Below are 14,011 nucleotides of genomic sequence, written 5' to 3'. Positions count from 1 at the left end.
TTAAAGCAGGACATTGTTGGCTTCCTGAAGAAGAGAGAGTCTGGGTGTGTTCTGTGTACCATGCAAGAGATTGAAGCTCCAATGAAGCCTGAGTAGTTACTTCATACACTTGACCACTGGACCTGGACCAGTTTGTTTGTTGTTGTTGGTAAAAGTTGAGGTGATTGTTATACAGTTGTTATGTGTAGATTAGGTAAGTCAATCATCCTATACATCTGATACGTTGGACAAGGAAGTGGTGCAGAGCTAATTATCCAGTGGCAACACTACTAGCTCTAAGCACATGCTATATATCGTAACCTCAGAGACTGGGGTTCAATCTCTTTGTCCACCTTTCCCACTGTTTCTCTCCCATCTCCCCACTGTTAATGTTACAATAAAGCTTAAACAGAACAGGTTCTGCATTTGAAGCCTCTGTTTAAAGATACCGAATATAACTATCAACCATAAAATGTTTAAATTCCTCATCAAACCACTGGGATTTAACCGTTTTTACAGTCATTTTATTCATGGGTGCGTGCTTATTTGTTACTGGAATAAACAATTTCATAAATGTGCCAAGGCAGCGTAAATGTGGTTGCTCCTTATTGCACCCCACAGACCAGCACATATTCTTTACATCAACAATATATGAATCACTACAAAACTTATTGTATGACCTCTTACACACTATATAAGGCCCAGCCTTTGCAACATTGGTTTTCTTAGATATGGCTACTATATTATGATCACTACATTCGATGGATTTGGGTACTGCTTTAGAGCAGATTTCTGCAGCATTAGCAAAGATGTGATCAGTACAGATGTGAACAGGCCCTCTGAAACAAAGGATGATTTTATTCCTGTGCTGTTTGTAAATACATTGATAGGTAGTCACACATACATTATGAAACACATCCTATCAGATGTGCTTAACTGGAGACAGGAAGCCGGTAAGTGATAAGAGTTGAGATTTGGTGGATCTGACATGGTGTTGGTCATAGTCACCTTGGCAATAACTGGGATCAGCAGCTCACCCGGAAGTGTCTGGCTGAAAATGTAACCATACCACAAATTAAAGAAATCTTCAAGCTTTTCAGTTGACCCCTTTTGTCTACTATAAGCGCTACTTCGTTCTGAGGGGAACAAAAAAAACAAGAAGGTACAAATATTTAAATAAATATTACTCATATACTCATGACACGACTGCACTGGTTCAAACCTCTGCCTAATGTACTCCCGTATGGCCGCTGTCCAAAGACTATGGCCAACTCAGCCGAGATTTTGCATCGATAAACTCCATTTGAAAGGGGAGCCAGTCAGCGGCAAGCTGCATAGCACAGATTAAGCCAAAGCGCCAACAGCGCCGGGCCCCTCGGTGACTGCCCAAGCCTAGCCTTGTTTCCCCTTGTTTTCATGGTTACTTTAATGCAGAGTAATGAATAAAGAAATCAAGTGGCAAGACTGGACTCTCTGGAAGGGGTGCTAGCCTGGACACCTGGGACAAACCAGGGAACGGGCTGTATTAGGAATGCCGCGATAAAGTCAGATTCAACGCTGGGCACTCGTGTGTAAAGGGTGGCAGAAAAAAACACCATCCACTTTAATTTGCAGGCCCTCTAAAACAAAGCATTGCTTAATGAATTGGAAATGGTATCATTCACTGGGGGACATGAAAGTAAATATGGAGGAGGCTCGGGTGAGTGCGACGCTGGAAATTACTTTTATTGCATACGGGGAAAGAAAAGACATGGGTTGTGTCCGAAATGAAACCCTACTCCCTATTCAGTGCACTAATTTTGATCAGGGTATTATTCACCGAGGTAGATTTCTGGTCAAAAGTAGTGAACCGTATAGGAAATAGGGTGCCATTTGGGACAGAGCCATGGTATCACTGGAGTGTAAATCAGAAGTGGAACGTGTATTGTTTATAATTGTCAAAAGACGAAAATGGGGGGCTTTGTGGTCTCTAGAGAATCATAGGGGAGACTGAAGACGAGCTTTGGAAATCTTGCCATCTCAATAATGACAATAACATTATCTGAATAGCAAGCTCTCTCAGTATACAAACTCTTCTCTGCTCAGTCATACAGTAGATGCTGTGTTTAGTGTTGACTAGAGTTTTGTCTCAGTTTTTCACAGGACTTAAAATATCTTGCTAGCATTCTTAATAATGACAATGACATTTGATGGAAAAATGTCTCTCTTTCTAAAATAACCTTCTCTTCTCAGGCATACAGTGCAGCAGAGGTTGGAATCTAGTATGGTCTAGAGCTCTTCTCACAGTCTTTGCCAGGAAAAGATCTGGATCACAGATCAATGGGAGCTTACTCTGAATTCAAAGGCACAGTGAAGACATTTTGAGGAAGAAAATACATTTTCTCTCACCTTTAGAGAAAGTCTAGGGAGAAACAATCTGATATGTAAACCACTTTGCTCTGTCAGAACAACTGGCATTGAGATTTACAGTATCACCTCCACACGACAAGGTCAGACAGGTTGGATGTTTTCTGTGTTTGTGGAACGTTTATGGGAAAATCTAGTGGAGTGTATGGAGAGTGGTTATTTGATTATCTACTTTTTTGAGGGGCCAGGGGAGTCTCAATTCCATGCGTCTCAAAACACATTGAAAAATGTACTTTCCCTTTAAGCACAGAAAGTAGTTACGGTAGCATACAGCACAATCATGTCAAAATCTTTTTTTTTTTTTTTTAATAACATAAATCACGGATAGTACACTAAAGATAGTCTATGGATGCTTTATCTATCAATACACTTTCTACTGCCACAACTTGCTAGGGTTAGGTTTATGGGTTATATTTTAGTTGAACATCTGCAAAAAGTATTCATACCCTGTGACTTATTTCAAATGATGTTGTGTTACAGCCTGAAGTACAGACCATCTACACGCAATCCCCATCATGGCAAAGAGAAAATGACCTGCAGAGAGCTGGGACCAAAGTAACAAAGCCTACCATCAGTAACACACTATGCCACCAGGGACTCAAATCCTGCAGTGCCAGACGTGTCCCCCGACTTAACTTCTTCGATATAGGGGGCGCTCTTTTAATTTTTGGATAAAAAAACGTTCCTGTTTTAAACAAGATATTTTGTCACAAAAAGATGCTCGACTATGCATATAATTGACAGCTTTGGAAAGAAAACACTCTGACGTTTCCAAAACTGCAAAGATATTGTCTGTGAGTGCCCCAGAACTAATGCTCGAGGCGAAACCAAGATGAAATTTCATACAGGAAATGCCCCAGATTTTGAATGCGCTGTGTTCCAATGTCTCAATATATGGCTGTGAATGCGCCAGGAATGAGCCTACACTTTCTGTCATTTCCCCAAGGTGTCTGCAGCATTGTGACGTATTTGTAGGCATATAATTGGAAGATTGACCATAAGAGACTACATTTACCAGGTGTCCGCTTGGGGTCCTCCGTCGAAAGTATTGTGTCCACTTTTCCATTAGGTTCAGAGGAGAAAGGCAACTGCCACGAATGATTTATCATCGAATAGATATGTGACAAACACCTAGAGGATTGATTCTAAACAAAGTTTGCCATGTTTGTGTCGATATTATGGAGTTAATTTGGAAAAATGTTTGGCGTTGTAATGACTGAATTTTCTTTTTTTTTCTTAGCCAAACGTGATGAACAAAATGGAGCAATTTCTCCTACACATATAATCTTTTTGGAAAAACTGAACATTTGCTATCTAACTGAGAGTCTCCTCATTGAAAACATCCAAAGTTCTTCAAAGGTAAATGATTTTATTTGAATGCTTTTCTTGTTTTTGTGAAAATGTTGCCTGCTGAATGCTAGGCTTAATGCTATGCTAGCTATCAATACTCTTACACAAATGCTTGTTTAACTATGGTTGAAAAGCATATTTTGAAAATCTGAGATGACAGTGTTGTTAACAAAAGGCTAAGCTTGTGAGCCAATATATTTATTTCATTTAATATGCGATTTTCATGAATAGTTAACATTGCGTTATGCTGATGAGCTTGAGGCTATGATTACGCTCCCGGATACGGGATTGCTCGACGCTAGAGGTTAAGCCAGTACATGTCCAGGCCCGTCTGAAGTTTGCTAGAGAGCATTTGGATGATCCAGAAGAAGATTGGGAGAATGTCATATGGTCAGATGAAACCAAAATGTGTTTGGAGGACAAAGAATGCTGAGTTGCATCCAAAGAACACTATACCTACTGTGAAGCATGGGGGTGGAAACATCATGCTTTGGGGCTGTTTTTCTGCAAAGGAACCAGGACAACTGATCCATGTAAAGGAAATAATGAATGGGGCCATGTATCGTGAGATTTTGAGTGAAAACCTCCTTCCATCAGCAAGGGCATTGAAAATGAAACGTGGCTGGGTCTTTCAGCATGACAATGATCCCAAACACACCGCCCGGGCAATGAAGGAGTGGCTTCATAAGAGGCATTTCAAGGTCCTGGAGTGGCCTAGCCAGTCTCCAGATCTCAACCCCATAGAAAATCTTTGGAGGGAGTTGAAAGTCCGTGTTGCCCAGCAACAGCCCCAAAACATCACTGCTCTAGAGGAGATCTGCATGGAGGAATGGGCCAAAATACCAGCAACAGTGTGTGAAAACCTTGTGAAGACTTACAGAAAACATTTGACCTTTGTCATTGCCAACAAAGGGTATATAACAAAGTATTGAGATAAACTTTTGTTATTGACCAAATACTTATTTTCCACCATAATTTGCAAATAAATTCATTAAAACCCTAAAATGTGATTTTCTGGATTTTTTTTCTGATTCTGTCTGTCATATTTGAAGTGTACCTATGATGAAAATTACAGGCCTCTCTCATCTTTTTAAGTGGGAGAACTTGCACAATTGGTGGCTGACTAAATACTTTTTTTGCCCCACTGTATGCTGAGCACTTGTTGCCTCCTCATTCTTCACACTGGGGTCCAAATCATTCCAAATCATCTCCATTTGGCTGAGGCCAGGTGATTGTGGAGGCCAGGTCATCTGATGCAGCACTCCATCACTCTCCTTCTTGGTCAAATAGCTCTTACACAGCCTGGAGGTGTGTTGGGTAATTTTCATGTTGAAAAACAAATGATAGACCCACTAAGGGCAAACCAGACGGTGTATAGCTGCACAATGCTGTGTTAGCCATGCTGTTTAAGCAAGCCGATTTAAGTAAAATCTGTACATGGGCCACAAATGAACGTTCAGTGTCATCTTGGTAAGCAACGTCAGTGTATATTTGGCATTGCAGTTTAGGTTATTGTCCTGCTGAAAAGTGAATTTGTCTCCCAGTGTCTGATGGACACAGACTAAAACAGGTTTTCCTCTATGATTTTGCCTGTGCTTAGTTCTATTCCATTTATTTTTTACAAAAAAACATGATCACGCCACCACCATGCTTGAACATATGGAACTCAGCAATGTTTTGTTTTGGATTTGCCCCAAACATAACACTTTGTTTACAGGACAAAAAGTTAATTTCTTTCCTAAATTTTTTCCAGTTTTACTTTTGTGCCTAATTTCAAACAGGATGCATGCTTTAGAATATTTTAATTCTGTACAGGCTTCCTTCTTTTCGCTCTTTCATTTAGGTTAGTATTGTGGAGTAACTACACGGTTGTTGATCCATTCTCAGTTTCCTCCTATCACAGCCATTAAACTCTGTTACTGTTTTAAAATCACCATTGGCCTCATGGTGAAAACCCTGAGCGGTTTCCTTCCTCTCCAGCAACTGAGTTAGGATAACTGATAAACCATCCAAAGTGTAATTAATAACTTAACCATGCTCAAAGGGATATTCAACGTCTACTTTTTTATTTTGTTTCAAGACATTTCAGATTTTCATTTTAATGAATTTGTTAACATTTCTAAAAACATATTTCCACTTTGACCTTTGGGGTATTATGTATAGGCAAGTGACACAAAATCTCAATTCAATACATTTTCAATTCAGGCTGTAACAGAGAGAGAGAGAGAGTGTGAGCGCGAGAGCGAGAGAGAGCGAGAGAGAGAGAGAGAGCACTGTTTCGTGGTATGGTGGTTGTTGTGTAGCATGTAGTAGGGGGACTGGAGTGTCCCGAATAGAAACGATTTGGTTGTCATCTGGCAGCAGTCCATCTTTGCAGATGGTGTCCCAAGAAGCTCAGCTTCTCATGGTGGAACCTGCATTCTTGTTGTTCAGATGCAGTCCAGCCTCCTGTTGCTTGGAAAAAACAGTCTTAAGAAGTACATCATACTCAGTAGCAGTGCTTCCATACACTATGATGTCATCGAGATAGCAGTGGACACCAGGGAGATCTTTCAGTATGGTCGACATCAACATCATCTTCTGAAATGCTGATGGAGCAGCGGCTAACCCATAACATACTCTCTTATACGTGAAAAAATCAATGTAATCAATTTTAGAATAAGGCTGTAACTTAACAAAATGTGGAAAAGTCAAGAGGTCTGAGTAATTTCCGAATGCACTGAAATTGCTTTTAGAATGGTAAAATGGATTTGAATTTAATTTGACTGTATATAATTTATAAATAGACCCTATACACTGTGTATACAAAACATTAACCTCTACCAAGGTTTTCCATTGACCAAGTAGACAGTCAATTGAAACTGTATTCAAGCCAAAAATGCAGCAGCATATCCACCGATGAAATTAAAAATGAAATAAAAATATAGTTATATTCTTTGAGTTCTTTCACAGTCTTAATAACCTTAACTAATTCTCTCTCCTCAGCCACCACTCAGTTGAAATGGATAGAGTACTCTTTTGCTACTCTGAGATATCCCATTTCCCTTATTTTTTTTCATGTTCTATTTAACTAGTGGCAGTGGTCTATTCAACATGGCTGGAGGACACATTGACCCTGTGACGGGTGGGGTGAGTGGGCAGGCGGAAGTCAGCCGCCCCCTCGCAGATGTGATCACAGTGGGGTCAGAGAGGAAGCGACCGAGGGAGGTTTGCTGGTGATTGGTCAGCCAAGTCCCTGATACGGTGTGGGAGCAAAAGGTACACCTGGGTAGGCATGTGTGTCTCTGCTCTCTTCTCCCTAGTAGTCCGCCCCAGACTGGGGTCAGAAGAGGTCTGAATGATCAGGTGCAACTGTCACACCTGTGTGTGTGTGTTTTTTTCCTTTTGACTGAGCATAGGCCTGCCTTTGTCTCATCTGTCCTCTTTGTGTGTGTGCGCACTTGCATGTGTGTGCATTTCCCCTTGACTGCAATTGCAGAAGGGTAAAACACAAGCAGGTTATCGAAAATTATTTCTCTCTGGCCATATTAACTCACAACACATGTTTCATTACACCACCGTGTCTAACAGCAACATTCATGTCACTAACCCATTTTCTACTATCTCTATCAAACCTCAATATATCTTCAATCGCAGAATAAACTTTCATATACACTGAACAGAAATATGTAAAGTGTTGGTACCATGTTTCATGAGCTGAAATAAAAGACAAAAAGCTTATTTCGCTTACATTTTATGCACATATTTGTTTACATCCCTGTTAGTGAGCATTTATCCTTCACCAAGATAATCCATCCACCTGACAGGTGTGGCATATCAAGAAGCTGATTAAACAGCATGATCATTAAACAGGTGCAACTTGTGCTGGGGACAATAAAAGGCCATTCTTAAATGTGCAGTTCTCACACAACCCAATGTAAACCAGAGCTGTTGGCAGAGAATTGAATATTCATTTATCTTCCATAAGCCAACTCTAACGTCATTTTTAGAGAATTTGGCAGTACGTCCAACCGTCTTCACAACTGCAGACAACGTGTATGGCGTCGTGTGGGCGAGCGGTTTGCTAAGCTATGGAAACTAGCACAGTTGCATTTTATCAATGGCAATTTGAATGCACAGAGATAATGTGATGATTTCCGAGGTCCATTGTTGTGCCATTCATTTGTTTTTGAAGATATCTGTGACCAACAGATGCATATCTGCATTCCCAGTCATGTGATATTCATAGATCAGGGCCTAATGAATTTATTTCAATTGACTGATTTCCTTAAATGAACTGTAACTCAGTAAAATCTTTGAGATTGTTGCATTTTGAGTTCATATTTTTGTTTTATAGCCCCCAGAATGTACATAAAAGTAGTAATAATTAATTCATCAGGAAACCATGGAGTCAGGTTATTAAGGTACTCGCCAATCTCCATTGAGTTACTTGCTATCATGGCCGTAACTACATACGTACAGTATCAGACCTCTGTAATTTAATAAATAAATATATTTTGTTCACAATAAAGAAAATCAATCAATTACTGGTCAACATTTAAATATTGCTCCCAGCGTTGATCAAAGCTCAGAATGCTTATATTCTTGATTTGACCGAGTTCTAATTGCGCCTGCGAATTAGTAGAGTCATGAACAGTGGTTCGTTATGTTCACCTGCGTCCCCCGAAGTTGCCTCCCGGATTTTTATTTTAACTAGCACATTCACCACTGTCTTAAATGGCTAACTCCGCCATCTCTCGGCACAGGCCAAGTGCCTGAGATGCGAAACAAACTACCCCGGCTTGCAGTCGGATCAAGTAGGCTACTAGATCAAGTAGGCTACAGACCTGCTGACAATTTTAAAACCATCCCGCAACTCCTGCTGTGTCTACAGACATCCGAAAACAAACAAAAAATGACTCTCAGAGAACTGGTAAATAGTCAGTTAGTCAGGTGGCTAGCTGCCAGTAGAGACTTCTATTGTAGTAACGTTAAAAGGCTCTGGTTAATATTACTAGCTAGAAGGATGAAGTAAGAAGATGACGTTAAACAGAGCCTAAAAAATATGTTACTAAATTCTCATAACTTTGCTTTACAGAGAGTAGGCCACTGAGACAGACAGTGATGTGGGGTTCAGTGGTGAGGTTGAGGCAGGCTGCAATGCATGCAGGAAGAGGCAGAGGAGAAAGAGAGGAAGCAAGCAGAGAGAAAGGTTAGTACAGCGGTTCCCAAACTTGGGGAAGGGTCCACGTGAGGTGCCCTGAGGAAATCTGTAATAATCTTAATAAAAAAAGTTAGGAAGATATGTTAAGAAGAAACATTTCAATATGAACATCTCCACATGACCTAGCTTCCCTATAGGCCTACATTGAAATGCAATCAAAATGCAAACGTGAATCATTTCTCATATTTTCCCCCTTCAGGGAACATTACAATTGTATAGCTAATAGGCTTTGTGTTTGCTGTTTGACTGAGGTGAATAAATCTACAGCAGCTAAGGTGATAATAGCTGGAGTTGTTTTTGCTGTTCTCCAAATAGCATTTAAAAGTGTTGTTTACCACCCATGGTTACGGCCCTGAGCACTTTGTTACCAAGCTGAACATCAGACTTGATAACAAATCAAATCAAACTATTTGTCACATGCGCTGAATACAAAAAGTGTAGACTTTGCCGTGAAATGCTTACATACAAGCCCTTAACCAACAGCGCAGTTCAAGAAAAATAATTACCATGTAGACTAAAATAAAAAGTAATAATAAAAAGTAACACAATAAGAATAGCATAATGAGGCTATACACAGGGGGCACCAGTACCGACTCAGTACCGACTCAGTTTGCGGGAGTTCAGGCTAGTTGAGATAATCTGTACATGAAGGTTGGGGCGAAGTGACTATGCATTGGTAACAAATAAAGAGCTAGTAGTAGTAGCAGTGTACAAAAGGGACGGGGCGATTGTCCGGTGGCGATTTTATGAATAGTTCAGCAGTTTAATGGCTTGTGAATAGAAGCTGCTGAGGAACCTTTTAGTCCTAGACTTGGTGCTCCGGTACTGCTTGCCGTGCGGTAGCAGAGAAAACAGTCTATAACTTGGGTGAATGGAGTCTGACAATTTTATGGGCTTTCCTCTAACGCTGCCTATTATATACAGTTGAAGTCGGAAGTTTACATACACTTTGGTTGGAGTCATTAAAACTAGTTTTTCAACCACTACACACATTTCTTGTTAAACATCTTATGGCTGCAGGGGCACTATTGAGTAGCTTGGATGAAAGGTGCCCAGAGTAAATGGCCTTCACCTCATTCTCAGTTGCTAATATATGCATATTATTATTAGTATTGAATAGAAAACACTGAAGTTTCTAAAACTGTTTGAAGGATGTCTGTGAGTATAACAGAACTCATATGGCAGGCAAAACCCGAGAAGAAATTCAAACAGGAATTGAGAAATCTGAAGTTGGTATATTTTCAACCCATTCCCTATTGAAATCCCCTTGGGATATGAAGGGCTTCCACTAGATGTCAACCGTCTATAGAAATTTGAATGAGGCTTCACCTGTGTTCCGTTCCTCCTCAAGACACAAATGAATTCTCCGGTTGGAACTTTATTGAAGATTTATGATAAAAACATCCCAATGATTAATTCTGTAATTAGTTTGAAATGTTTCTTCAACCTGTAAAATAACTTTAAGTTTTTGTCCGAAGAAAAGGTCGACCAGCATCAGCGTTTGGATAGGTGTACCAAACGCGCTAACCAAAGTAGCTAATTGGACATAAATAACGAACATTATCGAACAAATCAAGCATTTATTGTGGACCTGGGATTCCTGGGAGTGTATTCTGATGAAGATCATCAAAGGTATGTTGACTCCAACATGGTGGCTAATTTGACTATTGTTCTGAGCGCCGTCACAGATTATAGCATGGTTTGCTTTTTCCGTACAGTTTTTGAAATCTGACACAGCGGTTGCATACTGGAATATGTTCTAGGATTCATCCGAAAACATTGAGGAGTTTACCGGCTTCATTAACTCATTACAGTCTAAGCCAGGTGGGGGATTCTACTTAGATATATGGAATTATGGAATGATTTGGCCTTACTGCTGTTAGCCCTAATAATATATTCAGTTTATTGGGACAACAGATAGTCCCCCCCAAGTAGTTAACCCCTTGTTTTTGGCACTAAACTGTCTCCATATACAGTATATGTAATGGTTTTCTTGTGGGGAAAGAGAGGCGGACCAAAATGCAGCGTGGTTAGTTTTGTGCATCCTTTAATAAAGATGAAAGTACCACAATCTACAAAACAAGAAACGTGCAAAAACCAAAACAGTCCTATCTGGTGCCACAAACACAAAGACAGGAACAATCACCCACAAAACCCAACACAAAACAGGTTACCTAAATATGGTTCCCAATCAGAGACAATGACTAACACCTGCCTCTGATTGAGAACCATATCAGGCCTAACATAGAAATGGACAAACCAGACACACAACATAGAATGCCCACCCAGCTCACGTCCTGACCAACACTAAAACAAGGAAAACACACACGAACGATGGTCAGAACGTGACAGTACCCCCCAAGGTGCGGACTCCGAACGCACAACCTAAACCTATAGGGGAGGGTCTGGGTCGGCATCTGTCCGCGGTGGCGGCTCTGGTGATGGACGTGGACCCCACTCCATAATTGTCTTAGTCCCCCTCCTTAGCGTCCCTTGAGTGGCAACTCTCGCCGCTAACCTTGGCCTAGGAACCCTAACAACGGGCCACACTGGACTGAGGGGCAGCTCGGGACTGAGGGGCAGCTCGGGACTGAGGGGCAGCTCGGGACTGAGGGGCAGCTCGGGACTGAGAAGAAGCTCGGGACTGAGAGGAAGCTTGGGACTGAGAGGAAGCTCGGGACTGAGAGGAAGCTCAGGCAGGTTGATGAATCGAGCAGATCCTGGCTGGCTGGCGGTTCCGTCAGATCCTGGCTGACTGGCGGTTCCGGCAGATCCTGGCTGACTGGCGGTTCCGGCAGATCCTGGCTGACTGGCGGTTCCGGCAGATCCTGGCTGACTGGCGGATCTGGAAGATCCTGGCTGACTGGCGGATCCTGGCTGACTGGCGGATCCTGGTTGACTGGCAGATCCTGGCTGACTGGCAGTTCTGGAAGATCCTGGGTGAATGGCGGATCCTGGCTGACTGGCAGTTCTGGCAGATCCTGGCTGAATGGCGGATCCTGGCTGAATGGCAGATCCTGGCTGAATGGCAGTTCTGGCAGATCCTGGCTGAATGGTGGATCCTGGCTGACTGGCGGATCCTGGCTGACTGGCGGATCCTGGCTGACTGGCAGTTCTGGCGGATCCTGGCTGACTGGCAGTTCTGGCAGATCCTGGCTGACTGGCAGTTCTGGCAGATCCTGGCTGACTGGCAATTCTGGCAGATCCTGGCTGACTGGCAATTCTGGCAGCGCTGGGCAGACTGGCGTCGCTGGGCAGACTGGCGGCACTGGGCAGACTGGCGGCACTGGGCAGACTGGCGGCACTGGGCAGACTGGCGGCGCTGGCGGCGCTGGGCAGACTGGCGGCGCTAGGCAGACTGACGGCACTGGGCAGACTGACGGCACTGGGCAGACTGACGGCACTGGGCAGACTGGCGGCGCTAACGGCGCTGGGCAGACTGGCGGCGCTGACGGAGCTGGGCAGACTGGCGGCGCTGACGGCACTGGGCAGACTGCCGGCGCTGGCGGCACTGGGCAAACTGGCGGCACTGGGCAGACTGGCGGCACTGGCAGCGCTGGGCAGACTGGCGGCACCGGCAGCGCTGGGCAGACTGGCGGCACCGGCGGCGCTGGGCAGACTGGCGGCGCTGACGGAGCTGGGCAGACTGGCGGCGCTGACGGCACTGGGCAGACTGCCGGCGCTGGCGGCACTGGGCAGACTGGCGGCACTGGGCAGACTGGCGGCACTGGCAGCGCTGGGCAGACTGGCGGCACTGGCAGCGCTGGGCAGACTGGCGGCACCGGCGGCTCTGGGCAGACTGGCGGCACCGGCGGCGCTGGGCAGACTGGCGGCACCGGCGGCGCTGGGCAGACTGGCGGCACCGGCGGCGCTGGGCAGACTGGCGGCACCGGCGGCGCTGGGCAGACTGGCGGCACTGGGCAGACTGGCGGCACTGGCAGCGCTGGGCAGACTGGCGGCGCTGGACAGACTGGCGGCGCTGGGCAGACTGGTGGCTCAGGCAGCGCTGGACAGGAAGGCTCTGGCAGTGCTGGACTGAGGAGCTCTGGCGCCTCTTGACTAAAGGGCTCTGGCGCCTCTGGACTGAGGGGCGGAAACTCTGGTAGCGCCGGACAGGCGGGAGCACCTGTGTTGATGGGATGGAGAGACAGCCTGGTGCGGGGAGCCGGCACAGGTGGTACCGGGCCGGGGACACCCACCTCCGGGTGAGTGCAAGGAATAGGACACACCGGGTTGTGAAGGTGTACTGGAGACCTGGTGTGTATAGCCGACATCAAATCCCCCAGAACTCCAACACACGTTTCAGGCTGAGTACGAGGAACTTACACAGGTGGAATCAGACAGCTAACACGCTCCTCAGGGCGAATGCCGTGCATACTATGCCAAACCAACAGCTTTCTCTCTACTCTGTCCAATACATCCTCAACACTCTCAGACTCAGCCCTCAGCTTCGCCGACAGCTCCAATTCCATCCATGGCTCCTTACGGTAAACAGGGGGAGTTGGCTCAGGTCTGACTCCTGACTCTGCCACACTCTCCCTGTGCCTCCCCCCAAGAAATTTTTGGGGCTGCCTCTCGGGCTTCCAGCCGCTCTGCCGTGCTAGCTCCTCATAATGCCGCCTCTCTGCCTTCGCTGCCTCCAGCTCGGCTTTGGGGCGGCAATATTCCCCTGACTCTGCCCAGGGTCCTTTCCCGTCAAGGATCTCCTCCCAAGTCCATTCTTCCAAATAGTGCAGCCTCTCCCACTGCTGCTGCTGCTGTTGCTCATGCTGCTGCTGCTTCTCCTGCTGCTGCTTCTGCTGCTGTCTCTGTTGCTTCTGCTGCTTCTGCTGTTGCTCCTGCTGCACCTGTCGCTTCTCCTGCTACCTCTGTTTACCACGCCGCTTGGTCCTTGGTTGGTGGGTGATTCTGTAATGGTTTTCTTGTGGGGAAAGAGAGGCGGACCAAAATGCAGCGTGGTTAGTTTTGTGCATCCTTTAATAAAGATGAAAGTACGACAATCTACAAAACAAGAAACGTGCAAAAACCAAAACAGTCCTATCTGGTGCCACAAACACAAAGACAGGAACAATC

The sequence above is a fragment of the Oncorhynchus masou genome, chromosome 2, assembly GCF_036934945.1.
Source record: "Oncorhynchus masou masou isolate Uvic2021 chromosome 2, UVic_Omas_1.1, whole genome shotgun sequence".
In the NCBI taxonomy this organism is placed as follows: Eukaryota; Metazoa; Chordata; class Actinopteri; order Salmoniformes; family Salmonidae; genus Oncorhynchus; species Oncorhynchus masou.
This window is presented reverse-complemented; position numbering follows the sequence as displayed.